At 37.2% G+C, this 27,941-nt stretch overlaps 1 long non-coding RNA gene across 1 annotated transcript; it reads right to left on the bottom strand.

The window, feature by feature from the left end:
• Nucleotides 1–13,644: 13,644 nt before the first annotated feature.
• On the bottom strand, nt 13,645–27,149 carry LOC120488127 (uncharacterized). Its single transcript, XR_005624558.2, has 3 exons — nt 25,064–27,149; nt 22,034–22,171; nt 13,645–14,658 (listed from the first exon to the last, which is right to left on the bottom strand). It is a non-coding gene; the product is annotated as an uncharacterized LOC120488127 (long non-coding RNA).
• Nucleotides 27,150–27,941: the final 792 nt, after the last annotated feature.

Here is a 27,941-nt window from a genome sequence, read left to right as displayed (position 1 = left end):
CCATAGGCCAACACTAGATGTCAGTATGAGAATTGGGATTTAATTGGGTTTGGCATGAAACATTACTAATATCATAAGAGGAGGCATTACATTTCCCCCCCTCTGGATAAGACAAACTGCCTGAGGCAGAAATCTATTATTTTATTTTATTTATTTTTTTTCTTAAAGAAGATGGGGCAGTACAACAAAGAATCAGTGGACCTAATAGTGAAAACAGCTTCCACACATTTAATCAAGCTCTTTCAGCTTGGAGGACCTCTTAAATGTCCCATTTGAAGGAAGAAATCTGTTCAGGTACTCAAGAGGGCTTATATCTGACACCGAAACTAAGGACTTGAGGAAAATAAATATCTTCAAATGTAGGCTATCAACTCTTTATCACACACACACACACACACACACACGCACACACGCACACACACACACACATTCATCTGAAGTGAACTTCAACATTAAAGAGAAAGATACATTAAGCTGTACATTGGGCACTTCCAATTTCAGTTTTATTTTCCCTTATGGATTTCACACTCTATTTCACTGACAACATGCTTAAAACGAATAAAATAGTAATAATAATAATAATAATAATAATAATAAAATCATCATAGTTTTGACAGCACTAGCACTGTGGAAGCCCCTTGATTGCAGTGATGAGAGAATGTGTCATTTCATTTTGTCATTTATGTCCTGGTTGACATGTGGAATGCATGCGAAAGTGTTTTCATTCATGTATAATTTGGACTTGGATTGGATAATGTAACTGGAACTGTGCCACCACAAAATTCATGACAGACATGACACATTTCCAGACTAGATTGAGACCAATGCAATTAGTTTTAAAGACCATTTGACAAGGTCACAGTCAAACTGATTTTTCCTACATATTTTTGTGCGCTTTGCAACCTTTTTTTTTTTTTTTAAATTGATGTCATGGTATATCATTTGTTTCTTTGTTTATTTTATTTATTAAGCACCATTGAACAAAGTGCTGCACAATATCTAAAGCACATAAAGACAACCATAAAAAAAATAAACTACACATAACAATAAGTGCAAACTGAAAATAAACCCCTCAGTTTTAATTTGATTATTGAAGAGATTTAACAAAATGTTGGATCCACAATTAAGGTATGTGGAAGTAGGTGTGGTGATGACGCAGTGGATAAGACACATGCCTTTGGTGGGAAAGACCCGGGTTCAAATCCACTGTGAGACACCAATGTGTCCCTGAGCAAGACACTTTAACCCCTAGTTGCTTTAGAAGTGTGTGACCTGTAAACAAGACTAGTCCAGATACACTTCCTGTTTCAGTTTGTATCTGTTTTCTTTATTTCACATGTAAATAAAACATCTTAAAGATGTTTGTTTAACTTTTTGATTCAGTCTTATATGTTCTGTTGGTTGTATTTTATCCCAGCTTTTATGTAGTGTTAAAAAACTGAAACAGGAAGTGCTTCTGGACCAGTGTTGTTTACATCTTATAAAATGGTAATTCACCTTTGGCTAAGCCCCGCCCCCCTTAGTTACTGTTGCTACTTCCGTCAAACTTCATCTGCGCTCTGCATGGCTTATGCTGTAACAGCTCTTCCTGCTGGAATGTTATCAAACTTTTATAAAGCAGCAAATGAAGTGTCCGATAGAAGTAGACAAAAGGGGCTGCAATATGCGTTCGAAGGCTATATTCAAGACATACAGGTGAAACGCAAGAAACAACAAGGCATCCAAAATAGAGGCAAAAGCGTTACCGGTCACAGTAAAAAAATTAACCACCGCATTTCCTACTAATCGAGACGGAGGCTGGGGCTAACAATATCAGGGACAGCCCATTCTCACCCCCAAGGCGTCACTTAACTGACGCCTTGGGAAGCATTTGGACATGCTTCAATATCTGACGCTTTAGGCGCACTTTAGCATCAGTAAGATGACGCCCTAGGATCGCGTGTACCCTACCCCCACCCCACACCTAAACCTAACCGCGTCCTCTAACAGACGCTTTCCTTTAGCGTCAGTTAGATGACGCCGTAGGATCGCGTCATGTAAGTGACGCTAAAGGGCGCCTAAAACGTCAAATATTGAAGCATGGTCAAAGGTGACGCCTTGGGGTGAGAATGCGTTGTCAGGGAGCAACACTGTTCATGCAAAGCTGGGTAGGTGTCATCGTTATTACAAAGCAAACGGACTACACGAGTACTGTATAAGGTTGTATTTATTAACAGCATGTGCTAGCGTATCAACAACCGGTATGAGAACTGAAATCATAACCTAAAACATTATAAAACGGTCTAACTAGTATAACTTCACGCTCACAGTAAGGTTAGAAGTAAAAAATATGTGCTTGTTGATCTTTGCGGGGTTTAGCTGACTGAGGACGCCCATTCAGTTTAATCCAAACACTCACTTGTCACTGTCAGGATTTTACTTCGGTTTTGGGAAGGGAAAAAATGGACACCCCACTCTCTGGGAAACGCGCATCTGTGTTTCAAATGCCCGAGGCAAAACGTTTAACCATATTTTGGATAAAACTTTGACGGTAAAAGCCTGCCACGACCAAAAATATGAGACGCCTGTGTTGAAAGTCAATAGAGCGCAGTGAAAAAGTGTCGGACCTCTGTGGGAGCTGGTTCTTGGCTGGGCTGTGATTGGTCAATCTACATTCTAGGGCGTGGCTTAGCCAAAGGTGAATTGTAAGTTGCTTTGGATAAAAGATTAAGCTAAATGAATTATTGCAAATTTAAGTAGTAATTAATTAAATATCTGATGATTAAGCTAAATGAATTATTGTAAATTTAAGTAGTAAATGTTTTTTTTTTTTTTTTTTTTTTTTTCTTAATAACTTCATCTCAAATGAAGAGTACTGCATTCATTGTATTCTGTCCAAATGAAAGGTGTCTGGAAACCACATGCCACCAGATTATCCACTCAGACAGGGATGCCATATGTTGAACCAGAACTTGTAATAAATAAGCGCTGCTTTTGTAAAAAAAAGATGACCATGAACAGCTTTTAAAATTTGTTTTAATAAACCCCTTTAGCTAATTATACATAATATATATATATATATATATATATATATAGATAGATAGATAATTTCAAATACGTAAATAAGCACCAACTTCCACTATCTATGTAAAAATAGATAGAATGTAAAGTTCCTGCTGACTCAGGGATGAGTCATATACATATTCCGAGAACGGCAATCGCATAAATGATTACATAACTTTATTTGATTACGATTTGTTCTCTCCATCTTATCGAGTTGGCATACAGTTTCAATATGATTGCTTTCATTCAAAATCAGAGGCTTTTAGTAAAGTGGTGCATCTTTAAATTGAGATGCAGTCATTTATAATAGAAATATAACCAAGCTATAGGAGGGAAGCATAGAGAAGTTTCAGTATAAAAGTATATGAACTAAAGGGAAGGGTCAAACAAATGTAACACATTGTACCATTCGGGCAAGGATTATATGGCTATATTATACTGTACTTTGTGCTGGGCTTTAATTGAGCTTTCTGTCTGAATATCCTTTAGTTGCTATAATTAAACTGTGTAGAACTTTGTAAATGTACAAAATAACAAAAAGCAGTCATTAATTTAAAAAGAACAGCAGATGTCCAATTTGTTCTCACTTAAAATCAGTTTTCCTCAGACTGTGCACCGGCATGTTTGTCATTTACATCTCTCAATATGACAAATGGCCTAAGATCCATCTAGTCCTCCAAGCTATTATTCCACAAAATAGTGGTAAAAATGTGTTGAGTGTTGTGTCATGCCATTGCAAGCTATCAGACTGTGAACATCACCATACTCCTTCACCAGCACAAAGTTCTGTGCTATTTTTCACGAGCTGATGCTCTGCTTCAATGTCCATCACTTCAGCAAATGGCATGAAGACATTAGTATACACAAGTACGCATGCATACATTTCGGAAAATTTCACACAGATAATTTAATTTTCACACATTTACATTTTGCATAATCTTTAAAAAATGGCATTTTTTTTTTTTAGAATAAATAATGAAAACAATAGAAGACGTGTATGATAAAAAAAATAATGAATGTTTAATCTTGCCACATCATGTTATTTTCAAACTCTCCATATACTGTAGCTTAAACAAGAAAATCTGTCAATCATCGTGTTATATTTCGGTTTTCAAATGGTTTTTACCATTAAATGAATAGTTAACATCAAACCCTCACATATACACACACACACACACACAAAGAAAATATGTGTGTATATATATATATATATATATATATATATATATATATATATATATATATATAAAGTCAATAATGTCCAATGTTAGACCCCTTTCAGGAAGAAAATCAATGAAGGTATATGTATAAGTATTAACTCATTAAGTCGGCCTAATGTTGCACAACTTATTAAGCAATCATTTATTTATTTATCTATTTATTTATTTATTTATGGATTTGGCATTAAAAGTACAATTTCGGTATATTGTTCTTGTACTAAAAAAGTACAAGAATGATGGTGAGCAAAATGAAGATAAAGATGAGTTCTGGCAACTGGCGTGTTTATCGAACCAATCAGATTAGAGTAAAACAAGAGTGGGCATGCCCTCCTCTTCATGCTTACAAAACTGTAAGCGCAGGTATAAAAAGGTTGCAACTGTACAAATCGGTTTATTTCAGGAACTTTTTGCCGTATATACACAACAAGTCATTTAGGCATTTGCAACAATTTATTTTATTTTTTTCACATTTTCATTTTACACGTTCAATCTGTTTTGCAGTTCACAGGCTTGCAGTGCTTTTGGCCGTATGCGTGCAGAGGAATACAGATCCTGCATGTATTTATTTTGCGCAAGCATGAAGTTGCAGTTTCACAATATATGCATTACACTTATATTGCACATTACACAAAATAACAGTTAAATGCAGAATATATATATATATATATATATATATATATATATATATATATATATATATATATATATTGCACTTGAAAGGCGATTTGCACGTTTACAAATCTTTTTTAGGCTTGCAATCTTTATGGCATCATATTACCTTCATAATAGTCATTCAGGTATGTGTAAGTGAATGATGACAGCATTTTTACTGTTGGTCATGTGACGTAAACATAGTGTCCCCTTTGATGGGGGGGGGGGGGGGGATTTTGGGGGGGGGGTTCCTGAACTTGGCTCCATGCAGCCTATTTAGCCTAGCACTAAAATGGACATCCATTATTTGAATTCCATTAATGTGTGATTATAATATACCTGTTTGTTGATGTGCTGTCAAAACAGTGATCAATTTGAAAAACCTTAAGACTTGGCTAGTACAATAACATTAATGTACAGTATTTTTGCAGTTTAATGGCACATTTGAAGGGCAGTCAAAATATATACATTTTTGTGTTGGTCAATTCTTCATGCTGGTCAATCAATCGTTGATCATTTTGTGACACTAAGTAGCTTATGGGCTGTGTATTTTATATATAGCTTGTGCACAATTTCTTTTTTTTTTTTTTTCTTTTTTTTTTTTTTTTTACCAGCTATTGATCGGCTCATTTAATTATTTAAACCAGCTCTTTAAATAATACAGTATTTGATTCAGCAAATAAAACCTTTTTCACTGCTCATCTCTGACAGTCATAATTTTCATGCACATGTTGCTCAGGAAATCCAGCATGTGCACCTCACCGAGATGTTTAGTTGACAGAGATGAAACATCTGCTCAGGCTCTGGTGACGGTTTGCCAAAAGCAATCAGGCACCTTTTTTTAGGGCAGTGTGAGAGAGGTCTGTTGATTTGCATAATCGCCCGCTCACTCTACTCCGTGGGGTCGGCTTCATGTTGCTCTCGCTGGGCATCTGCCATTCTAAGCCATGCGGGATTACTGCAAAATAGAACTATCTCAGGCTGGCTGCTGCTTCCATCCCTTCACCCACAGACCTGCCCATATATATATATATATATATATATATATATATATATATGAGCTCATTAGCTGAGTAATGGTGCCTAGACATCTACCTGGCTGTTTTTCGGTATACGGAACATTAACAATCTGTTCAACCCCCTTTGATGTTTAACAAAAGATAGCGATTATCTGTTTCTGCCATCCACTACATGTATCATAATTATTTCTAAAGCAGAAACATTCATTTGAATGACTTCATGATTACTTTTCTATCTGGTCAGGTAATCATGTCAATGGTCTCATGACAGAAGAGAGATGGCTACAGACGTACTGTATACTTTGTTGCATGTACAAATGATTTGAATGCAACCTAATGGAGGATTTGGCTTTTCGGTTCTGTAAACCCAGTTATCAAGCAATTACTGAAACAATGTTGAATCAATGTTGATGTATCAATGCTAATTTTATTGAATTAACATTACAGTGAAGTTGGTTCAAAATCATGTTTGCACACAGAATTACTGTTGGAACAATTGTGAGTTTTCAACAACAAAAACAATGGTAATTTCGTTGAATCAACGTTATAACGTGATGTTGAGTCAGTATATTTTTTTTCACCCACAATTATAGTTTTAACAACAGTGTGATTTCAACAAAAAAATTATCCATAATAATGTCATTTAATCAATGCTATGAAGTGATTTTGATTCAATACCACTTTTGCACCTGCAATTAATGTTGAAATAATGGTAAGAATTCAACAAGGACGTGAACATCTCCAAGTAGAACGTCACGTGTTGTCATCTTGAAATGACAGAACTTATGACATGATGTGAATGTAGCATGAGTAGAGAGGTATAGATTTTGATAACCAACATTTAACCTATGAGAAAAATATTTATTTAATGTTATCCATTGCAACAACAATATGAACTTATATAAAGATTTGTTTGGGCATTAACTTTTAAATGCATTATTATGCAAAAATATAAATGGTAAATGGAAACTGTGAAAATATGATTGACAAGCCAGTTTATATATATATATATATATATATATATAGACCATTTCACAAGATGTAAACAACACTGGTCCAGAAGCACTTCCTATTTCAGTTTTTTAACATTACATAAAAGCTGGGATAAAATACAACCAACAGAACATTTAAAACTGAATCAAAAAGTTAAACAAACATCTTTAAGATGTTTTTTTTTTACATGTGAAATAAAGAAAACAGTTACAACTTAAACAGGAAGTGTTTCTGGACCAGTGTTGTTTACATCATGTTACTGTATACTGTATATATATATATATATATATATATATATATATATATATACATGTTTATAGTTATTGCTATATGTAATACATACATATTGCTATACTGTATGTGATACATAATTTGTTTGTTTGTGTGTTTTGTTTGGATCTACAACAGTCTGACTCAATATATTGGGTCTACAACAGTCTGACTGCTGTCTAAGAGAGAAAGAGGGAATGCTCGAATTAATGACTTTTGGGCTATTCCATTTAGCATCAACTGATCCTGTTCACATTTAATGCATTTTTAATGAACAGATATTTCATGGTAAATCTAAAGCTAATTTCATAAGTATAAATCCTGCGTAGTGGTTAGCCAGTTCACAATTTCCCTTGATTACTCTTCACAGATGGTCATGTTCTACTGGTTGAGCTAAAAGGATCTCACAAACCCATGTCTCTGAATGAAGCCAGATGATTGTTTACATTTCACAGCACAAAACAATATGCACCCATTCCATGTCCAGCAGATGAGGATTAATGGTCATGTTATAAGATTTGATTTGTCACTGCAGAATATTACTCTGCAATTGGAATTGCTGTTTTGACTCCATGTTGGACATTTGCTGAGATAACAGGCTTCAAGTAATCATGAAAAAACAATTTGAAAAATGTTTCAGTCACATCACAAAAACATAAAAGCACAGGTTTGACATTCAATATGAGTAAAGCAATATGTAAAAAAGGTTTGACATTCAATATGAGTAAAGCAATATATAAAATGAACATAGGTCATGTTAGAGTCATATATATTTGCACATATTTCACTCAAACTTTTTTCTACAAATCTACAGTACATCCAGAGCTGGACTTAAGGCACTGTAATTCTTCAAAGCATGTGAAGATGATTGTGAAACTTTGGTCATTTGATCTATAGAATGTTGAATATTTTTTTTTTTGTGTGTGTGTGTGTGTGTGTGTGTGTGTGGAAAAGTAACATAAATATTTTCTTGATCACATTCATTTTATTTTGCAAGCTCTGGATAGTGCAAATGTTTGTCACATAGTCTCCAGGAACATGGACTACCATACTGACAGGCTATATTTATGAAGTCTCCATGCTGGAGATGATGCCAAACAGCACTAGTTACCCAAGGGATCTGTCCTGGCTCACTTCCTTTTTACCATCCACATGATAGATTTCCAGTACAACCTCACTGAAGCTCTCAGATGACTTAGGGAGTCACACATACAGGGAATGTGGACCACCAGCAATGTGCCAGCCACTGCAAGAACGCAAAGACGGAAAAGCACAGCAAGCACAGCTCAGAACTACCAACACCAGTGCAATGAACAGTATACACGAGTATGGAAACAAATATTTTTTTGAACATTTCCTAATGTTTTTTGTTTGTTTGATTTTTGGGAATTTGATATTGAATGGTTTTATAAAACATATCTATGGGTAAGTACAACACCCTGGGGCTGAAGCAACCCCAAGCCCCTCTAGACTGTTTTTATTTTATTTAGGGGTTTTCCCTTTTAATTTATAAGACAGCTGAGAGAGACATGAAAGAGGATGAGGAATGGGATAAGGATGTTATGTAGGCCAAATTGCATATCTGTGACAACAGTGGCTCTTTATGTGTCATTAGCACATGCACTACCCCCTGCGCCATGGCTCAAATTTATTTTTTTGTCATATTTTCAAAAAGCACACACACAAATGAGCTTTATGACGAGAGTGTCATGCTCTTTCAAACTGAAGGAGGATATGTGACATCCATCAATCTCAAAAAAAAAAAAAAAAAAAGATGCAGCATGGAAATAGGAATAGCCACAACATTATATAAAGGATTGCATATTGCATTATCAAACCAAATAATCTCTTTACACTCATTCACTCACAGACATTTATATATTTTATATTACATTTCTGATGTATAATATTTTATACTTACAGTCAATAAAGTGCAGCCAATAGACAGTGGTTTAAATAGTTTTTAACGTTACCCACCAACTCAAATAAAGCATTAGAGATCAGATGTCCGCTAACCTTGAAACAGTAAGGGATGCATTTTGGTGGCTGGTAGAAAGATGTTAGAATGCTTCTCTGGGTGTTCATACTGTATGCATGTCTCTGTCTGTCTGTCTGTGTGCCCCTCACAAAAAAATAGATGCATGGCGACCTTGCTTTCTGGCACAGCAGCAACATTATTACATATTTGAAAGTATTGTATCATTTAACCTGATCTCACTGGAAAGTTTAACTATGTTACGAGATGATAATTTCATGGATTCACATGATGTGAATCATACAAAAACATGCGATTATTAGACAAAAAGAAAGCATAAATGTCCACCCCTAAACATACATATAAACTTCACTGGGGCAAACTCAGATCATAAATTACAGTGTAATTATACACAAAAATATATAATTTTAACTGCCTACATGTACTTGGGGTTGGGGTTAAGTTAGTGTTAGTGTCATTGTTCAACACAGTCTCATGAAAGTGCTATCAATACCACGATTGTCATTTCTTGTGGCATTTATACGCCAAAAATGTTTTTTTTGCGTGCATGTGCTACGCACTGAAAACCCCCTGGATAGGTTTAGGGGGGTGGGCCAGAAAGTGCGTATCATATGCACGCGAAAAACACATACCATATACACGCAAAAACTAGTTTTGGCGTATAAATGGCACGAGAAATGACATTCGTGCTATAGATACGAACTTTCATGAGATCAGGCTCCATTGTTATATGTATTACATATACAGTAGCAATAAACTATGCAGAATTACATGCAACCAACAATAAATCAAAGCAAACCCTAATCTATAGTAAGTGCATTGCCCTAATATTACTCAGTACTTAAATGTATAATTGAAGAGTTCAGATGCAAAAGCCTCTAAATGCCATTTGAAATGTTCTTCTTTAATGATGATTTTTATCAAGCTTGTATATTTAAGTTCAGTAATTTCACTTAAATAACAATTAATAGGTAATCATCATTGCCATTTAAGTGAAATCACTGAACTTAAATATACAAGCTTGATAAAAATGATTATTCTAGAAGAAAATTTCAAATGGCACTTAGAGGCTTTTGCATCTGAACTCTTCAATTACAGAGTAACGTGTAATAACTTTGTTAAAATAAAATCAATGTGGGTGTAGGACTCTGACTTTTCCTAAATATATATTTTATTCTGACACTGTAATTTTATTAAAATCACAAAACACAATAGAGTTCTGACTATTTCTGGCCATGGCAGTCATTTTGACAGCACATATTATAGATATCATAAGTCCACTACATTTCCCACCATCAATGCGTGCATGTTCAAGAAGTGCACAAATGAGCAAGTTTCGCGGAGGGACTTCATCACGCAACTTGAAAGTGAACTTCGCTCCGACCACATGAAATCAAAAGCCACACAACTGGTGGTGCGAGAGCCAGGACCTGGGCAGGAGCAGCAGCAGATGGGGAGAAGAAGGCAGTGCCAAGTACTCCTTACTGCAAAAACTGCACAAAAATAAAATAAAATAAAACCAAGGAGACGTGTCAGATATCACAAAGTAGTGTATGGTATATGCACACGAAAGGTGGTGTGGACTGTGTGTAAGAGTCAGTGAATGATGCGGGGTGTTTGCGCCATTTAAATGTATGGTGGCCGAGAGAGCTCACCGTGCTGCTACCTGATGAAGACGCATGCAAATACAAAAAAACGTGTGCAAATATAAAATTGCATGCAAATACAAAAAAAAAAAAAAAAAAAAACATCCGCAAATTAAGAAAAACATCTTCATCAGTTCCACAACACACGTGTGCTCCAAGTACTCACAACACCACCAAATACAGAAACGCGCTGCAAATAACACGGTCCACAACGGAAATGTTTCCGGGGAACCAAATAAGTGACCCGAATGGGACGTGGTCATAGCATACACAGGACATGCTTACAGCAAAAAACCTTTATTGACAAGAAATCAAAGCCTATATACATATATGTTTTTATAAATAAACTATACTATTAAAATAATATTGTATATATAAATAATATTATAATATTATATTTTTTTTTTATAGTTCGTCTATACTCCTTGCTTACTCAAAATTCTACTTTATTTTATTTAATTTCTTTTGACTTTTCCCCCACAAAACACAGCGATTCAAATTACTATGACATACAACTTGTTTACAATATACAACATGTGTTAACAATATGTTCAATGTCATCACAATACAAATGAGAAAAGAACAATGATCTGAAAACTAAACTAAAAAAAAAAAAATATCTAGAAGAACATGAAGGCAAGATATTAATCTATACATCAGTTACACTATACAAATAGTTTCATTTTATGTTTAAATTTTCATAAGAAAAGTTTCCTAAAAATGTTAGGTAATATTGACATACAGATATATAAAACGGATATTTTAACAGATTTTTATAAATTAAAAAAAAAAAATAATAATAATTTATTTGCAACCGTTATGTTAATCATTATATTTCTGTTGTCAGAACAGCTATACAGCTGATGGACAAAGTGCTGCGTTGTCATAGGAACATGCTAGTTAAAAATAATTGCATTACGTTGTATGTTGTTGCTCCCTTCATCAAGTTCCAAATGGCTTCATAAATGACACACTATGTGTCATGCTCACGCCAAATTCCCACTTGAAGAGCTTTGCCGTCTGCCCTTTGACGGGAGTAGGGCATAGGGAAGCTCACGAGCAATAAGCAAGTCCCAGTTGGGTCCGTCACTTATTTGGTTCCCCGGAAACATTTCCGTTGTGGACCGTGTTATTTGCAGCGCGTTTCTGTATTTGGCGGTGTTGTGAACGTTTGCAGCGCGTTTCTGTATTTGGTTGTGTTGTGAGTACTTGGAGCACAGGTGTGTTGTGGAAATGATGAAGATGTTTTTCTTAATTTACGGATGTTTTTTTTGTATTTGCATGCGTTTTTATATTTGCACGCGTCTTCTTTAGGTTGCAACACGTTGAACTCTCTCGGCCACCATATAAATGAGCCCATACACGTCTTTATTATTATGTATCGTAACATTGTGTATACATTTATTTTTATATTTTCTATTGATTATTGAACTTCTTACAAACAAGGATGTAATAAACGGTATTAAAACTTAGCATTTTTTGCATGTCTATTCACGTTGCGTGTGGTGAAACAAATATTTTTGACGCAAAACTTTGAGGCAGCACCTGTCGGGGCAATCTTTCTGTTGTGCTTTTTTTAAGGCCGATGACGTTGTAACATGACAACAGGAATTAAAAGCGTAATTGGAAAACTTAAAGAGAAAGGTTCAAATGTAGATATGACATGATGAAAATGACGTTCAGTATGGCCATGATCGTCAAAGTATGAACGGTCAGAATGACTGCTATTGTCGTTCTAGTAGTTATGGAATCCCAGTATTTCTAGTGTTAACTCACCAACGAACATGATTTACAAAACTTACATATTGAGCCTTACTTGTGTGGACCTTACTTGAATTTGACCATATATTTTGAAATCACCAAGGTAGTGACAGTGAATGTTTCCTTTTTTTGTAAAATTTGTAACATTTGAAATTTGTAAAACCTCTGCTGTCAGAAATGTCATCCATGTTCAGGATCAAACATGAGAAGTGCTCAGTCTTGCATTCCTCTCAACACCCCTAGAATCCTAGTGCCTCTTTCAGACCTGGCATAAAGGCCACTTCAAGGTCAGAGGACATGTGTTGTGTATAACAGAGCCTTTGAGGTTGTAGAGAAAGGCTGACATTAGGGAGGCAGTCACCAAACCAAAGCATATTAACAGTAAATTGGGAGACATTTAGTGCTAAATGTGAAAATGGATTTTAATGATGAATTAAAATAGACTACTTAAAAAAAATGCATATGAAAGTGCATGGGATTTCTACTTTCTATTAGGCTACTTTTGCAATATTTTGGATAAGGACAGTCTGTTTCGCGACATGCAATTTTGATGGCACATAACCTGCAAACTTCACTTTTTCATGTTTAGAGAGCTATATAATGGGTTTTAGTTAGTTGATCAGTGTTTGTAATGTTAGTGAAGTCACAATGAGCATTTCTTTTATAGTAAAGCAGACATAAATTGGCCTACTTTTGGTGGTGGTGGTGATATCAATTGTGTATCTGAGATGTATTTATATCTGGTTGCCTGAATATTTGAATATATTGGCTATAGGCAATTTTCCTTTTTGTTTTATGTAGTGATATTATTTAATGCTCTGCCATTTTATTTGCTCAGTAACTTTTAGTTTCATAGCCTAGTTGTAGAATGGGCCACATACTGTATGTTTTTCTTGCTGGGTATATTTGTGTCACATCTTCCCCCCATTTCGTTAATTCAGATGCTCCCTCTTCAGTGAACCAGCTCTGCATCCATTGATGTACAATGTCACAACCCAGCTCAGAGTTAGGGAAAAGGATGCGAGACTCAAAAACTTAATCAAAAGATAATCACTTTATTTACCAAACAAAACTATAATAATCACAAAATTGCTGGCAACAGCAAACAAAAAATAACAAAAACATAATGGAATAAGCACGTAGGAGAGAGAACCCCTCATTTTGTCTCTCGAAGACAGTGAGCAGGAAGAAGGAAAACTTACACCACAGTGTCCTCCATCCACCCTCAGGATTGGAGCCCCACCCCACTGAAACACAAACACAGCAAAGACAGACAAGCAGGCCGTCACAACAAACAGTACTGGAGAAAAGAGACAAATTTTGCAACAAGAGTTCAAGGTTTGACTAGTTAGCATGTTCTAGTTAGCCACTACATGAACAGTAGATCCCCTGGCTGCATCATCTACCTGTATCTGTTTTCAAATCTGTGTAGTATGACAATTTGTCACGGGTGGCTGGTATAATACAGCCCACAACGATGGAGAATTCAAAATGAATAGTCTCTATGTTAAAACCAGGCCTGAAAATGGGAAAACACAACCATATAGCATAGCTAAACAAAATAGGGAGTACTTATTTTTTACCAGAACTAAACTAGGGAAGGAATTAGTTAATTAACAGACAACTGGTGAGAAGAATGAAGCAGTCACAGACATGGAAACCAGGCTTGCATGATAGAACCAGGGATGTCATCTAATGCGACAGAGCTGAAGGGACACGGTGCCAAGGTGACACTACAGGTACAGGGGGCAAAGGCGAAACTGGCGGCTCATGGGATCGATATGGAGCAGAAGGGATGGAGGGCAGAAGTACAACTGGTAGTCAGGAATCCCACGATGGAACCGAGGTGAAGTCTGACCAAGGCCATGATGGGTGGACGATTGAGCCTGGTGGAGCTAGGTGGATGATGAGCGATGGTGGAGCTGAGGGAGCATTTAACCAAGGCTGAGCTGATGGATCAGAGGACCAAGGTGGAGTCTGGGGCTCTGTGGCTGGAAGCAGAGACGGGGGATCTGGCTGATCCTCCATCTGTCGGGGTGAGGACTGACTGGTTTATGGGTCTGGAATCCAGAGGTAGAAGTAGACCAATTAATCTAATTTTTAGACCGATTAGATGAAAATCGGTACACGATTTTTGGCATTTTTTAACATAATTCAAGTATATCAAGCTGATTATTAGGCAGGCGCATCTGTGGGCAGCCTAGTGTTGTCAAGGAACACATTTTTGACGCACGCTGCCGCTAGAGTCATTATCCAGCCGAGTGAGCAGCAGACCTAAATATGTATGCGTTCATGAACTATCGTTCATTGAATGTGTTCAGGCACAACACTGACCGTTAGTTAGTAGCTGGATTAAACATGGTTAAAATGCTGGCCAAACAGTGTAAAGTGTGACTGTATTTCACTGTAGACTAAAATGTCCAACAGCGGGATGCCGTTGTCTGAAGAACAACATACGGACGGTGCGTTGTGGTGCATTTAAAGTTTTTGTAAAATATAATTTTCCCATCTGGTGGTTGTTTTTGTCGTTCAACGGTAATTTACTAGTGAAATACATTATTGTTATAAGTTAAGTAATTATCACTTCTTTTACATTTTATCTTTCAAATAGAGGTTAAAAACCAAGCAAATATCGTCCGAAATAAATCGGCAGCATTAATCGGCCCGGATTTAAAAAGATCGGTATTGGCATCGGAGTGAAAAAAAAAACATATCGGTCGACCTCTACTCTAAACACCCTCTAAACACATCGCTAAGGTTCGAGATGTAAAACATGCAGAGTGAACGGTTTCCACTGGCATGTCAACTCTTTCTGCTCCAGGCACAAAATCTGGACAAGTGGGAGATCTATTGTGACGGAAGAGAGAGAGGGAGACAACAAAAGGAAAACACCATAAAAATATCACTAGGTCCTGTCTTCTGTCACTGGTGGCTGCTAAACAAGTGCATGACGGAGGAGAATTCAAAATGAACCGTCTGAAAATGAACAACACAACCACATAACATAGATGAGACAGGACATAGAACTGAACAAAACAGAAGGTACTTATACTAAACGAGGGAACTAATGATGAGTGTATTAATTGATAACAGGTGAACAAAATGAATCAGCGACAGACATGGAATCCGATAGCTCAGAATTTTTGGGTGCCTGAAACCACTATTTTATTTTTATAGCGGCTTTTAAAAAAAATAAAAAATAATAAAACAGTTTATGAACCTATTTTATTTCTTCATTTATTATATTCTTGGATTTATTTTTATAGTTCTCTAGCAATGTACAAATACATGAATAAACCATATCTCAGCTCCAGAACACTGTACATACATGGTGGCAGGCTCTCTTGTAATCGCTCTGTAAGAACTCTGTAGCATCTGCCCACTCACATTTTCTTCATAAAATGTACGTTTAGTTATTTTTATAATTTATTATTATATGAAACTAAAACGTGAGCTTAGAATTATAAGGTTCTATCTCCGTTTAGGGTAGTTCTGAGATATTGTGCATCAAAGTTTTTACATCCCAGTTGGCAAAACTATAATGTAGTATAATCTTCTATAATAGCTTTATCTATTAATATTTTTTTTCTTTTTTTTTTTTTTTTTTTTTTACAAAAATAACACCACAGGCATTAATAAACACCTAATGGATCAGATTATGTCAAAAACTCAATTTCGACCAAAAGTGGAGATAGAACCTTATAATTCTAAGCTCACGAAAATACAAAATGTTTTTTTTTTCCTTTTTTTTTTTTTTTTTTTTTTTGTTGTAGCCTTTACTTTATCTAGGTATTATAGACCTTCTTACATTGTACAGAGAGCAATTATTTTTGTTCATATGCCAACAGATTCTATTTGCTCTTCAAGAATCTCAGATGATTATCATGGAGAGAATATCCGCTTACATGGAATTAATCCAAATACAATAAAAACATCTGCATCTAAACCACTAGAGCTGTTTCTGACTCATGACTACAATATTTCACAGCGTAGAATTGTTGGATGTTTAGATTACGACAACTGTGTAGTTAACCGAAATGTATGTTTCTGTAGTGTACTTCCGTGTAGGTGTATACGGGAACAATATGTAACGATTTGCGTAATAAATGGGTAACAAGCAGATATACATGATTTTAATTTAATTTTTTTTTTTTTGTATTATTATTATTATTATTATTGTGCAAATAGTGTTGTTTGGTATTGTTACATAGTGTTTATTGGGAGGGGGGGGGTTGACTGCTTATTTTATTTGCATGATTGTGTTTAAGGGGAGTAATATAACATGTTTTCATGTTTTTTTCTTTTTTAAAAAGTCTTATTTTTCATAAATTTCACCTTTATTGTAAGCCTCACTCTCCTCTGACAGGAGAAAGACCGGTTGACTTCCTGATTCTATGAAACCACTCCCTCAGAAACAGGCGGTGGGCTCAGAATGGTTAGTTTGGGCTGGTGTGTGGTGATTGGCTAAACTGTCGCTCACGTTGTCTGGAAGGTTAACGCCCATTACCTTTACGGGCGAAACGGGCATGCCAAAGGGGGATACACGTAAATAATTATGTCGAGACTGCAGTATCAGTTTGAGGCAGAATCAGACCGAGAAAGCAGCAATGAAAAGAGTCAAGCAGAACCTCACCAAACACAGCTCTTACTAATTGTTTCTGAATGATAATTTGCTAAATTTTTTAACCATATACACATTTGTTTTACACAATAGCATCTGACTGGCAACAATAGCAACTGACAGGCTACTAATGTTATACTCAAACAGCGTTGGCATTAGTTTACAGTACGTTCTTGATCAAATCGAAAATAACGTCATAAAGCATATATACCTGAAAAATACATTTACAACATTAGTACTTATACAAAATTCAGGTCCATAATGTTTGCATGCATTTGTTGCAGACACAAAATAGCATAACGAGTACCCTAGTGGCTATAAAGCCAGTGCTGGCATTTGATAAAACTAAAACACAATGCTACGTCTGGAATTATACATGCAAATACATTTAAAATGATTAAATCTTAGCCTACTTACAGGTTGCTGCCCAATAACGGCATCTGGTTTTAAAGTTGGAACTGCTTCATGTTTTATTAACAGTTTCTTGTTGAATCCGGCATTGAATTCGTAGAGATTCTGGAAGCTGGATTTTTTAAAGACGATATCTCTGCTTACACTAAACTTTCAGCGCTGCAACTTTGCAGATACTGTTCATGCACCAACAGCAACCTTACACACTATTTAAAATAAAAAAAGTGAAAATAAAAAAAGTGATCGCAGTCAACCCCCGCCCCCCCTCCCTCCTTTAAACCAGGTATGCTGAAACAGACCAACCTAGCATTACCATTATCAACATATACAACCCACAGATGTCAAAATTACCCTGTAACTACACAAGAACATATTTTGCCAGAAATGTGATAAAAAAAAAAAAAAAACGTTTCTATATAACAGACGTACAATTTTTGCCTGGACTATATTAACAGAAAATAGGTACCTGTTAGTTTTAAAATAATTGCATTATGTATATCTGGTTGTACCCCTTTATTCCCGAAAACATATTGTTCCCTTATACCTGCACGGAAGTACACTTACAGAAGCGTACACCAAAATTGTGGTTTACTTACGGAGTCGTTTGCAGCTTGTATATCTGCTTGTTACTCCTTTATTACCCGAAACTTAACATATTGTCCCCTTATACACCTAAAAAAAAAGGAAAAAACAAAAAACTGCTGTGACATTTTAATTTTGCATTATGTCTACTCTTATCCCCAAAAGCCTAAAACACAACAGTCTTAAACACAAAGCTACACATTTCATTACATGATACGATTTTCATATACAACTTTGTGTTGTCTTTATGGGCATACAGGGTCAGCGCATCTTTTCATTCTGTCTGAGACAAGGGATCTTATGTCAATATGTTGATTTTCTTTTTTTTTTTCAGATATGAAAATGGGATGTTTGGTGGATTATAGGAGATGTGTCATACTAATCCATGGATTTCAACTGGCATTGAGAATACTAAGAATATGCTCTCAGTGGGGTGAGCCTATGTAACATTCACATCCACAGTCAATACATAAAAGACAAGGGTGGCAAACATTATATCTAGGTCAACAACTGCATGATATTAGAATATGGACAATGGCCAGCATTATGTCCAAAAGCAGCATAATAAGCAGCATACAATTCTGGAGATTGATAAGCAGTTGGGGAAAATAAGGCCCACAATAATATTGGATAGGGAGGTGGCCAAAAAGGTCACAGAGACATCTGGATCAAAAATCTGTTTCCTACCTCCAACCTGTCGAACCTCCAGCCCCAGAGAGGGAGAGCCAAGACCGCTCGCCTGCTTTTGTCTGTGATTGGTAACTACATTCCCTTGAAAAACAACATACTGCTATGCTTGGCAATATTGTCCTGAGTTCAAAGGTGGTGTTCAAAGGGAGGGCTGTTCTGGGTCACTCAGACTTGACCATAACCCCACTTGCCATTTGTTATTAAATGTATGCGACATGACAGGTCTACTCTGGAGATCTGCTTGATGACCCCATTATTGAAAGGATTGACTCTCCATCTGCCAGGTTCTCCTGCGTGCTCTTCCTAAAGGTTCCTTCCATTAAGTTTAAGCACACAGACAGTTAGAAAATCTTTATCAGGCATTTTTTGATATTTTATGTTTTGTTGAATTGTGATTCAACTTGAGTTTTGTGAGGAAATCTGCTGTCAGAAAGTGTGGCTTGGCTTTGACGCATAGAATTACATTTAATATAAGTTAATATTATGAGTGAGATGGACTGATTAATTATTTAAGTAATAAAAACAAAAACAAAAAAACATTGAAACCAGACTGTGAAACTGGTATTAAATTAATAATACATAATATATTACTTTAATATTAATATATTACATTTTATGTCACACAAATGTGTTACGTGATTAAAACATATATTGAGTACTTTTTCTTCCCTCTTAAAACTACACTTTAAAAGGGTTAGTTCACCCAAAATTTAAAATTCTGTCATTACTCACCCTTATGTTGTTCCAACCCTGCAAGACCTTTGTTCATCTTCGGAACATGAATTAAGATATGTTTGATGAAATCTGTGAGCTGGATCACTCCTCCACACTAGTTCATAGGCTTCTTGAGGGATTGAAACTTGCCGGCCTAAAAAAGTTATTAAAGACATCGTTAAAATAGTCCAAGTGACTACAGTGGCTCAATCTTAACTTTATCAAGCGACGAGAATAATTTCTATGTGCAAAAATAACGACTTAATTTCAACTATTCACTTCCTTCTCTTTGCGCCTCTAGTCAGTTAACGTAGTGTAATAGCATAGAGCTACGTCACACGTAGGCTCACTATTGGCCGACACTGGTCATGTGTGTGATGTGTGTGACGCACAACAAATCATACGCATTTACACTAGTTTGACTAGAGGCGCAAAGAGAAGTGTGTTTTTTTATTTTTGTGTGTTTTTTTTTGCGCGCAAAAAGTGTTCTCGTCGTTTGATAAACTTAAGATTGAGCCACTGTAGTCACTTGGACAATTTAACCCTTTCACACGTAAGTTTAAAATATTCTAACTGACCCCCCAGCGTAAGTTTTTCAAGGCGACCGTTATTTAAAACTTACCACTTTAATGTTTCCATGGTGACGCGTCATTGCTTGTCACGTGACACAGCACAACCACAACAGAGCGCGGAATGAATGATGATATGCTTTTATGTAATTTTTCCTTTTTTTATTAAAAATATTCACAAATGTATTAGCTATAGCATGAAACACTGATATTCCAATTGTCAAATATGTGCAAGTGGATGGGTTTTGTTGTTTAAACATCTTTATAACGACCGCGTTAGTTGAGCAATGGGCGGCGCCATTTTAGTTTCTTTTTCAGTTCAGAAAATCGGATCTGTTGTATTTACAACGTCAATTCCTCCACTTCTCACGAAATACATTATAGTAAGTGGCTGGTGAACTGCGAGAAGAATAGGGTCAAATGTTAAGCTACTTACACAATGTGTATCTGATATGATTAAAACGTGTCGTCTTATTATAATTGAAAGGATTATTATTGCTGCTTCTCAGCGCCAGCAAGTTTGAATTTAGCAGTTGCTGACATGATAAACTGAGCGTTCCAATCACACCGGTGTGATCGTACGCTCCAGGGACCAGCCAAGATGGATCACACCGGTGTGATCGTACGCGTGAAAGGGTTAACAATGTCTTTAATAACTTTTCGAGGCCGGCAAGTTTCAATCCCTCAAGAAGCCCATGGACTAGAATGGAGAAGTGAGACAGCTCTCAAATGAACGAAGGTCTTACGGGGCTGGAATTAACAATTAACCCTTTAACAATATGCCAAACTGCCAACCAAACATAACAGAAATGCACAACAACAAACATTTTGATATCCATGACATAGCATCTGTTTTTAAAGCTTTCATTTAACCCTTATTTGTTCCACCATATATATTAAACAAAGAAAAAGTGTCGGTCAACTAGATTCTTCTTTGCATTGTCAGTGTCAATGTGTAATTTTACTAAATGAGCCCCTCTTTGAGTCAACACTCCCTTGACAAGAATGCTACAAATTTAATGATGGCAAAAGCAGAGCAGTATGATTGAATGTAAACATTTTAAAAAGGAGATCACTGGGGAGAAGAGAATATTGAATGTTTTATGTCAGAAGTCTCTTCCCCTAGGTATCAATTCATAATTGCTTTAGATAATAGGGATTCAATCATTTATGTTCCATTTAGGTCTTGGGAGAATTATCGGGAAAGTACTATATGTCTTAATCTAATTAAGGTGAGAGTCAGACCTGGAGGTAGATGAAGGAAATCGAGGGAAGGGGGAGAGAGGAAAAGAGAGCATACATCGACTAGTTAGAGAGACGGGTTTTTTTATGACAGCAGTAAGAAGCTATAACTGCTTTCTTTCGTATAATGCTAATTATCCTGTCTACTTTAGTTAATTCCTGTGATTTACATAATATCATATATATATGACTATATGTCTGATTTGCGCAGAATTTATTTTTGTCTGGTTCAGAGATATAAGCAGTGGTGGTAAGTAACGAAGTAAAAATACTTCATTACTTTGCTTAAAGGGATACTTTAAGACTTTGCATTAAGCTTTGTATTTGTAGAAAACCTGTAGTTTTTTTCAAATTACCATGCATCCCACCCTCCTATCCCCCTGAGACGAGAGATGTATGTATTTTTTTTTTTTTTTTGTCTGGAATAAATCCTCTGATGACGCACAAATTGCCATTTTGCATCATCTGAGGATTTTTTTGCCCATAAGCTAAAGACTATAGTCAGTAGTAGGGGCTGTTCCACAAGTTTTCAACCCGCCCATAGAGGGTGCGCGCTCACTTACAGAATGTACCCATATTCACACACAAAAACCAAAGTCTCTCTACCTTCCCGCTGTTAGCATGCGTCTTAAGTAGGGCTTCTCCAGGTGTCACGCATCGTGCTGATGACGATCCCGCCTCACAGGCAAACCCACTCGTCTCGTTACGAGTGATTGACAGGTATTACAGCCAATCAGCGACAGCCTGTGAAAGTGAAATTAAGAGAGACAAAAGAGAAATACAAACCCTGAAGGAAAACAGTATAAACGTCCCTAAGGACGTAACAGTCAGCCATATTTATTTATTTATTTAAGTGGAAACTAAGCTAGCAGGCTCTTGTTTTGTGGAGAAAGCTGAGTAATAGGGGTTACCATCCACTTTTTCCCAGACATGTTCAGCCGTCAATGTCCAGGATTCAGCTTTTGCTTTCTGCAGTCTCTATTCATTGTTTACTTGCACACCTTTGTTTAAATCTAACTGAATTCATTCCAATTGGTGAATCTGAATGCAGTGTTTACATCACTTGTTTGGCATTCATGTGCGTTTTAATATTCCTAAGAAAATTCCTGCTCCTCCTTGAGAGATACGAGAACAGTGTGTTTCACAGCTGTCACTCATCGGTAATCACGCCACCGGCCTCGCGCCATCCTCCCACTCTAGTCTCGTCCTGCTCGCCACAGTAAACATAATGAATGGCGACTGTAGAACACAAAAGCCGAATCCCAAACATGTTGGGTGATCTCATTTTAGCAGACTCATCACAGGGACTCACTAGTAGACTTGTTTAAGTACTGCGCTCTGTTACTGGTAGGTGTGGCCTTCTAGGGCAGCAAAGCAAGTGTATTCTGGGAGTTGTTGTCTTCCAGCCATATAAGCAAAAAATACATTTTCATGCTTTCTCAGTATAGAAAGCTCCACATTCAAAAATAATTTCACATTTATTCTACATAAATTACCCATTTTAAATGCACATTCATCTTTCCAGAAGTGAAGTATCCCTTTCGGGGATCTGTTCTTGAGTGTGTTTTATTTGAATCTCCTTTCACTCTTACTCCACTACAATATTAAAGAGAAAGTTTACTTTTAATGCCGATACATTTCCCCATGCCTGCTCCAAGTTTTGACTGACCAAATAGGAATCTCACTAGAGAGGCCAATCTCTTTTGAGTGAAACTACAACAAGCCAATAGCAGAGCCCATCTAACGGACAGCCTTGGCACTTCCTATTAGCCCCATTGTGTATCATCTTGGTTGCAGTTCCATTAGAATTCCTCTGGAGGTGATCGCGGGCGAGTGCAGAATGAATGGGAGTCTATGGGGCTAAACGGCTGTGTCTCGTTCACCTGCTTGTCGTTAAATCAACATAGATTTTAATGTTGATTCTGCAAGTTCAATATAGATTATAGGCCAAAAGTCGAATGAACGAGTACTTATGTCCTTTTGATTTCTTACAGGTTAGGCCATTGTTGGCCGGAACACGCTAGCATTCTGCTATGTGTGACGTCATCACAGTTTTGAACGGATTTTTAGAACAGATAAGTGAACTTAAAAATGCAATTTTCAGCTGAGTGTATTATCTTAGCCCTCCCCTTTGAATGCAACTTTAAAATTACTTGACAAAAAATTACATCCTGAGAAAAGTGGATTTCTGGGGGTGAAACCCTATTGACTCCCATTCATTCTGCACTCGACCGCGCGCGCCCCCACATTGACAGAGACGTGTTACTGCAGCCAGTCCAGAAACCGAAAGTAACCAGCCAGTGCCAATTCTCTTCAATTAGACATTCTCTGCCAATAGACATTGGCCTGCAATCATTTGCATCAGCTGCACAGCCTCGTTAGCATTGGTACATAACAAGCAGCTGATTCAAGTTGCACTTAAGCTTTTTGCTTCGGAGCCAAGCACTTTGAATGCTGACTACACAGAGTGAATCTGCAAGCCTCTTCTGGATCTCTCCACTTTGGTGCAGGCATGACAGCACAGCAGAGTGAGCGGTCTTCTCTTCTCTCTTCTCTTTTCTGTTTCAAAAACTGAGCAGAAAAAATGGCTGTTTTCACAGCTGGTAAGTTGCGCGCAAGACCAGTGAGAGAGAACAGCTCACAAACAGGTGCACGTTCCTGTTTGTGTTCGCGGTGACCATTCCCCTGCATCCTTCATCACCAAGGAGAGCAGTGTTTAAAAGAGCTTACCAGTCCCTCCAGAAAAACGCGATTATGCGATCGCTGAATTCAATGCAAAATCAGCCAAAGTTCGCATATTTATGCGGGGGTCGCATTTTTTCAAATACGCCGCACTTTCGCCGCATAAATTTGCCGATTTCCGTGCAAAATATGCGGGGTTTGCATAATTTCATAATCCTCGCATTTTCGTTGCAAAAAAAGTCACATGTATCTTAGCAGAAAGTTGAAAAATGTTGCGTTTGCTTCACACAAGAGCAGCCATTTCCCCCTGTTTCCATGGGGACGTTATGAAGTGACGCAATTACGCGACGCCAGACAGACTCACGGAGGCGATTGACATCTCACAAATTGAACTCGTATAACTGTCTGTCACACGTTTTACCGTCACATCGTTACTTAATAAACAACATAAGATAAAAGAAGTAGCATCAAACAGAAATTACCCGCACACATGGGGTGTTCGAGGCGCACATATAACACTGCAGAGAGTTCAACAGGGAGCGCGCAGTGAGAACAGGATGTTGGGGGAATCACTTTTTTTCTCTTTTTCATCAAACTGCAATTTTTGCTAGTTCCCTCAATTTTTGCAAATTCCTGCAATTTCATCGCATAAAATTGCATAAATATCCTGCATATTCCATCGCATTTTTAAAGAAAACGGGCCGCGTAATCAATCAATTTTTGCCCGCAACAATCACAAAAAAACTCTGGAAGGACTGAATACTATTATGGTAAATGTTATATACAAATCGCAAATTTTTTCACAAATTTTTGGAAATTACCACCACAAAATCAGTCATTTTGATCGCAAAAATTACAAAAAAAAATTGTGAAATCCTGGAGGGACTGGCTTACACCGATAGTTCTTTTTCAAGATAATATTCTATCTGTGTGTTTCTGGATGTGGTCATTTACCTGGGGTCACGGGATGGTTACGTTCGCTGCCTCGTGTGTCTGGGCCTCGAACACGCTGAGGCAGCGTTCATTGATGAGCCACGTAGACATTGTGTAACGAGTACCATTTCGGAGTTGCGGTCGAGACTCTCATTCCTGCAAAGGGGCGGAGTCCCTGTGCTTCTGCCTTCAGGCAGTAACACGGGAAACCTGAGCATCACGGTGAGCACACTTCCTTCGGGAACCAACCTCCTAGGAGCCCTTATTCCTCTCATGCTCCGCAGCCATTTGAGTTGTCAACTGAACGTGCTGAACCGGTTTCAAGACTGTACCAGTCATTTCCTTTAGTGCTTCCTGCAACAACCAGATGTTGATCGCTATATATGGGTGGTTCAGAGATCTCCGCAAACGACGGCTCGGAGCCATTGCCTCCTCTGGGTGTCGAATGAATGAATTGACATCACGGAGTGGCGCACGCCGGTTCTCAGCAGCCCACCCCTGTGCATTTCTTCCCGGAAGTGCACGAGGAGCTCAAAGGGACGTGGACAGAATCTTTGCTCCCGCGCCGTAGCAGCAGCCTCCACCCTGGCGCCGTAGAGGCAGTCGCAGACAGGCTGCCCCATCTGTCCAGGCCCAACTTGATGTAGATGTAGCATTTACGTATAAGGAGACACTCCACCTGGTGGCTACAGAAACAGACCACCAACAGAAAACTTACAATAATTATTACTGTAGATATGGACTCATACCATCCTACTAAGACAGACTGTCACCAAAATGACATCCTAATGTATATGAAGCTTCAATTTGTGGTGACAGCAACTTTTGTTACCTTGTAACAAAAGAGACTGGTGCTGTATTCTGATGTAGTAAAGAATGACAGACCTTGGAAATGGATTGTGATTGACAGTATGCTTGAATGTGTACTCTCTGACTCTCTAAATGGGATTCAAATATGTTAGTGATGCTGTTTTTGCTTTTTAGGGAACTGAGATTATTTTGAGACAATTTTTTTTTTTTTTTTTTTTTTTTTTTACTTCCCACATTGACCTTCAGTAACCTTGATTTGCCCATAGCTAAAAACTAAAGGCAGTTTGTGTTCTCAAGTCTCAGCAGTGCACAAGTCAGGTTTTGGACTGAGTCTTGAATTTAAAACTTTTCCAGTTTGTGTGTGTTGAATGCAATATTTCTTTATTTGTGGAAGAGATGGCAAGATGGTGTTGTGTGCATATTGTATGTCTAAAATTTAAGCATTTTTTCACATAACTTTAAAGGTGTATGTTCCGTGGCTTAGCTTATTGGGAACAGTGTCTGTGTTGCTTTTGTTCGTTTTGGTTGTTCTCTGTCTTTTCCCCATTAGGTCACGTGATGTCTCACCTGTTGCGAGTGGGCGGGGCCGACTGCTTTAAAGGGACTGAGATTGACATCCGCTTCCTCTCTCTCTCACTCTGTCAGGTGCTGACTGTCGCCCGTGCTCATTTTTCCCTCCTCGGAGTCGTTGCTCATGGCAGAGCGGGGGTCGCTCCGAAGGCTCTCATGTGCTCGGCCCGTTTTTCCCTTGTCATAGAGGGTGTTACAGGATCGGTGTCAACAGATCATGTATTAAGCACGTTCCTGGCCTGAAATCCGTGTGGGTGCTATGTCTTAGTCTTTTACTTTATTCTTGAGCTGGTGGTATTGGTGAGGGGTTTTCAACTTATTTAGTGTAAGTTTAGTTAGAGCGGCAGTCAGCGGACCCGGAAGACTCACGGAGAACCTTGTCTTTATTTTCGAACGGGAGGCAGGCAAGTGTTTTGATCCGGAAGTTAGGAGTGAGCAGGGTTTTCTTTCTGTTTTGCTTTATCTTTATTTTACCACCATGCTCTGTTTCTGTCCTACCTGTATTTGAACCTCTGACAATAAATTATCTTTATATTGCCAATGAACATTTGTGGCTTTTATATGTTATGATGTCCCTGTTTAAATTCATTTAGTGGGCACGTAACAGTGTACAAACGGTTTACAAATGGTTTTAGGTTTATAGAATATTGAATTCACAGTTTGAATAAATAAATAATTAAAAATAAATATTTAATCGATAGATTGATTTAATTGCATTCAATCAATGAGAATATGAATATGCTCAATGATATTTTTTTTTTTTTTTTTTTTTTTTAAACACCCAAATGTCCTGCTGTTCTTGTGCTCTTGAAAGTTCTCAGAGTGGTCTCTTGGCTCCTAAAACATGGAATCACACTATAGGTGACATTCCAACATTGTGGAACACTCTACCAGCTGACATTAGGGAGGCAAAATCTTGGTATTTTTAACACTTAAAACATTTTATCTTAAGATGAATTTATTTGACTTTAGTATTGCTTGTGTGTGTGTTTTATGGATGTTTCTATTTAATTTGCAGATATATATTTTTTATAACATAATAACATTTGTGAAAGTTACTTTTAAAGGTGCTAGGCCTATATACAATATAGCTCTCTTATGAGAGGTTCTCTCGTATTTCGTAAGCTAGCTTACGCTACGGGACAGATTAATCTTTTCTGAGATATTGAAGCCAAAAAAATGATAAATTTTTGTATCCATTGTCAACGTAGTGCAGCAGCTGTAGACCATGAGCGGGCTAGCTTGCGAGCTTTACCATGGCCCGCCCGTGCCAATAGGCAGTAGCGGTCGATAGGGTGTCTATCTACAGTATATGACGTCTATGGTAAAACTGATGAAGATGTTTTCTCAATTTGTTTTTTTATTTGCATGTGTTTTCTTCAGTTCTTCAGCCACCATAAAAGATTCCTGAAAAAAAAAAAAAAAAGTCAATAACCGGTTTTAATATTGATAATACTAATAATAAGCATTTATTGAGCAGCAAATCATCATACTGATTTCTGAAGGATCATGTGACACT

The sequence above is a fragment of the Pimephales promelas genome, chromosome 1, assembly GCF_988280905.1.
Source record: "Pimephales promelas chromosome 1, fPimPro1.hap1.1, whole genome shotgun sequence".
Taxonomy (NCBI): Eukaryota; Metazoa; Chordata; class Actinopteri; order Cypriniformes; family Leuciscidae; genus Pimephales; species Pimephales promelas.
Note: the sequence above shows the minus strand (reverse complement) of the source record. Positions and strands in the feature narration are given on the sequence as shown.